Source organism: Callorhinus ursinus, unplaced genomic scaffold (genome assembly GCF_003265705.2).
Source record: "Callorhinus ursinus isolate GAN/ISIS: 27379988/994484 unplaced genomic scaffold, GSC_fseal_2.0 scaffold14, whole genome shotgun sequence".
NCBI lineage: Eukaryota > Metazoa > Chordata > Mammalia > Carnivora > Otariidae > Callorhinus > Callorhinus ursinus.
The window spans coordinates 14,119,091-14,124,093 of NW_027397076.1; positions in this window are offsets into that span (position 1 = coordinate 14,119,091).

The following is a 5,003-nucleotide window of genomic DNA, read 5'->3' on the forward strand; positions in this document are numbered from 1 at the left end:
ACAAGAGGTTAACATCACCTTGCAATGAGCATTTTCCCAAAGGGACAGATGGACATAAATCAGAGGCAGCACGTCACTCACTCCTGTCCAGTGCCACAGGCTGGGTACGCCTCCTGCTTGGTGATTGTTTCAGAATAAAATGGACTCTTGCGCTAAAACTGCCGTCCCTCAGGAGAGGCAGTTTGAGGGGGTTTCAGAAGATGTGATGACCAGAAATCCAGGCCCAGCTGGCTCCTGCTGAACACTGGGGGTCGTGCAGGGGTTCCTGATTACCAGCTGCCGCCATCTGGTTTCCAGAGGGAGCAGTTCGAACACTGGGAAGGACTGCAGGAAAGGAAGAAAATTTGGAATTTCTCTCAAACTTTTCTGGAAAAACCATTGATCTTGCATTGTGTCTCAGCTTTCCTCTTAGTAAAATAAAAATGGTTCACGTTTCCCTCTGGAATCAGCCAGGTCCTCAGAGCGTCTCAGAGGAGGGGCATACAAAACTAGAGGATGCAAATTGTAACAGTGCTAGCAAAAGAAAGGAGGGTATTGACCTCTGACAGCTCAAATCCACACAGCAGAATGAATGCAACTCAGCAATTTCTGCTCACATGGGGGTAGGCAGAGTGCAGGACTAGAATCCTGGAGGAGGGAAGGAAACCAACACGTGGGGAACAGGGACCCTTGCTCCAGACATGCTAGTAGGTATCGCCTTAATAGGGATTATCTGTTCCGTATTACCTGCTTACCTAATAGGTATTACAGGGCTTATGGTGTTACCTTAATAAGTTGTTGGGAACCTGTTCTTCGGCTGAGAAAATGGACTCTCAGGGACGTTAAGTAATTCCTCAGCCAGTAATTTAAAGAGGCAGCATTCATCTCCAAGACTGGCTCTTAACATCCTTCCTCTTGCCATTACATCGGGCTAGCCGTCTTCGTCTATGAGACATAAAAATGAGAGAGAGATTTACCCGAGTGTGACGATGACTCCAGGCTAATTCTAGGTAAGAGTGGGCACCTGCTGTGCAGGACAGTGATAAGAATAATTATGGGGGCGCCTGGGTGCCTTAGTCGGTTAGGCGTCCAACTCTGGATTTCGGCTCAGGTCACGATCTCAGGGTCGTGGGATCAAGCCCCGAGACAGGCTCCATGCTGGGCGTGGGGTCTGCTTAAAATTCTCTCTCTTTCTCTCTCTCTCCCTCTGCCCCTCCCCACTTGCTCTCCCTCTCTCAAAAAGAAAGAAAGAAAGAAAAGAAAAAAAAAAAGAATTACAGGACATGAAATTTTATTATCCGCTGTCTCAGGGAGCACTGTAGTATAGGGGTGAAGATGTGAGCTTTGGGGCCTGACGACGCTAACATTAGCTCTGCCACTTGTAAAGCTTGGATAAGTTCCTTAGTCTCTCTGTGCCTCGTTTCCTGAGCCATCAAATGGAGGTAATAATAGTCCTTACTTAAAAGGGGTCTCATGCAGATTGCATGGTAGAATCCGGGTAATTCCATGTAAAGTATTTGGAATGTTGCCTGACACACAGTAGGTGCTCAGTACATGTAATGATTTAATACCTGTTCTTTGTAGGCTACCAGTTGTATTTAAAACAATTCACACTTGGGATATTCAGCCAGTGGTTCATGGTATGACCTTTCGACAACACACAGTGGCCCGACTTCTGCTTCCTGTTGCTCTCGACCATAGAAACCTATCCCTCAAGGTCCAGAACCAAGCAGCCTCCTCTGAGGGCCAGCCTCGAGTTTTCTTTTCCTTTCTTTCTTTTTTTTTTTTTTTAAGATTTTATTTATTTATTTTACAGAGAGAGCACAAACAGGGGGAACGACAGACAGAGGGAGAGGGAGAAGCAGGCTTCCCGCTGAGCAGGGAGCCCAATGTGGGGCTCAATCCCAGGATCCTGGGATCATGACCTGAGCCGAAAGCAAGCACTTAATCGACTGAGCCACCCGGGCACCTCAGCCTCTAGTTTTCCATCAAAATCTCTGCCCATGACCTTCAATTTCTGAACCAGGAGGCTGCAAGGTGAGCATAGAGGCTTTGAATCTAAACACATCTACCTCTGTGATTTATCAGGTAGGTGATCTTAGACAAATTGCTTACCTCTCTTAAGTCTCAATTACCACCTCTGTAAGGTGCCTTGGGAATTTCTGTGATGATTGGATATAATGTATTTAAAGTACGTAGATCAGCATCTGGACCATGGTGGCCAATCAATCAATCATGACTTTCTCTAGAAATACCTTAAATAAATTTGGTATGTTTCCAAAAGTTGTCCTGTTAAATTGATGCTAATCTATTTTGGAAAGCTTTAAGCTAGGCAGTTAAAGAGTTAATAATTAATTAAACACGATGCCCATCACTTTTTAAAAGTTTAGCTTTAGACTCTTGATTAGGAATGTCAACCTGTTATAATGTACCTTCCTCAAGAAAATCAGGTGCAGGGGGCGCCTGGGTGGTTCTGTCGGTTAAACATCTGCCTTTGGCTCAAGTCATGATCCCAGCATCCTGGGATCAAGACCTGCATCAGGCTCCCTACTCAGGAGGGAGCCTGCTTCTCCCTCTCCCACTCCCCCTTCTTGTGCTCTCTCTCTCTGTTAAATAATAAATAAAAATCTTAAAAAAAAAAAATCAGGTGCAACAGAAGGCTGTCCTTAAAATGCAAAGAATGGAACCTTTTACAATTTAGTTTACTGCCTATTTCTATTTTCATAACTTTGCTAGGTATAAGCCAAATAAATGATTCTCTCTCACAGTGGGAATTCTAGGGACCCTCCCCCCGTTTGTTGGGAAGGTTGCTGTTCTACAGTGCCTAGGATGTTTCTATAGGAAAGGCTTTGAGTATGATTTATGAACAGGTTTAGCTCAACATTACTGTATCAAGGCAGGCCACATTGTAATAAGTCCCAGTCATTGAGGGGCATGAATATGGAAGTTTGTTTCTTGCTCATGAAACTACCCGGTGTGTGTGTGTTCCCGGTTGGTAGGTGCAGAGTACTCTGGGACTTAAGCTCTCTCCACCTAGTGGCTCACCCTATCAAAAGACCCATTATTGTCTGCATGGTCTGAGTGCCGTCTCCAACATCCAGATTCCAACCGGCGAAAAGGAAAGGAGAATGTGACGATACGTGATGGGTGCCTGCCCAGAAATGGTACCCGTCACTTCCTGTCTTACTCTATAGTCTAGAATTTGGTGGCGTGACCATATCTAACAAGGGAGCCTGAGAAGAAACCAATTTTGTCTCTGCCATAATAGGGTAAGGAGGAATTCTCTATTGGTGTCAAGGGTCCTCTGGCAGATCCCTGACCTAAGTTCTAGATCTTTGGCTCTGCCAAGGACAGCTTCATGCCAAGGCATGGGAGCAGCTAACAGGATACACACCCTCACTCTATAACCCCACTTCCAATTATCCCCCTTGATACTTGGGCTGTGTCACCCATGGTATCTCCCTTTTCTCTTGATGTCCTCTTTTTATAAGCATGGGCAATTAATTGTTTGTAGAACACCTTGTTCTTGCAGCCCTAAGAATGACAACAACAAAAAAAGAGCTAGGTATTAACTATTGTTGCTAGCCCCATGTTGTTGTTGTTATTATTATTATCATCATCATCACCATATTACAGATAAAGAAACTGAGGCACAGAACAACGAAGTAATTTGTGCAAGGTTAGTCCCCGGGGGCACTTGAAAAGGGATATTTTAATCCCTTTTCAATCCCTTTTGCTGGGTGAGGATTTTATTCCAGAATCTGGCAAGGAGCATGCTGTGAAAATGCTCCCCTTGCCAAATTAGCAATCTGTATTCGTCAAGGATTTCTTTTTTTTTTTTCAAATTTGCAGAAGCACTCTTTCCTAATTGTTGTTTACTATTTGACTTCCTCTATGAAGAGTTGTTCCTTTTTCCCTGACGGATAGAAGTTTTATGTTTTTATGCAGTAAAAACTGCTGATCTTTTCCTTTATGATTTTTTTTCTCCTTATTTCCAGGCATAAAAAAATCGCCCCCCCTTTGAGAATGATGATAAATAATTTTATTTTCTTCCAGGTTTTTACTGTTCGATTTTTAATATTATTTACTCTTATCCATTTTGAATTGTTTTTGTCTGTAGCTGTGGAAAAATGAAGATTCCTCTTGTATTTGGATTGGAATCTGCCAAAATGTTTATTTCAGACAGGCTTAAATGGCGGGAGCTAATACGGTGATTGACCACCGAGAAATCTATGCCATACCGACAGTGGTGAAGATCCCTTCATACCAAGCTTGTGGGGTTCTAGACAGTGGGTTACTCATCCCCAGGCAAGTGCGTTCATTTTGCAGCTGTAGGGAGCTTCCCGGCTGCTGCTGGTGTGCCCCCCACATGCCTTGTTTGGCGTGTGCCCCCCTCCCCCACGTGCTGTGAGCTGGGGCTGCTAAGCATTCCCGGCTGCCCCCTTCTCCACAGAATCGCCCTCAGCCCAAAGGGAGCCACCCCACCCAGGAAGTTACACCCATCCCTGGTGGGAACCAGCAGCCAATGACCAGTTGACACAGAGGTGTGAAGGCCTGGCTCCCTGACCACAAAATGAGACCAACTCTGAGATGCAATTCACACTGCAGAGTGCCCTGTGGGATCTCTCGGAAGCTCATCTCCAGCTGAGACCGTGCCTTGGCTCAGCTCCTTCTCCTGCCCTGTCCTCCCTCCCTCCCTTTCTCCCAAGTGTACTCCTTTAGTAAACTGTGTGCTTTCCAATCCCTGTCTCAAGTTCTGCTTCTAGGGAGTATGATCAAAGACAGTAAGAACATCTGATTTCCCATAACATTCCAATGCATGTAATTTATAATCTGAACATATAACAAACATGTTTTACAAACTTTGTAGATGTTATAGACATAAGGTTAAAGGTTATATGTATATTTTTAAAGATTTTTAGGGGTGCCTGGGTGGCTCAGTCGTTAAGCATCTGCCTTTGGCTCAGGTCATGATCCCAGGGTCCTGGGATGGAGCCTCGCATCGGGCTCCCTGCTCAGAGCAG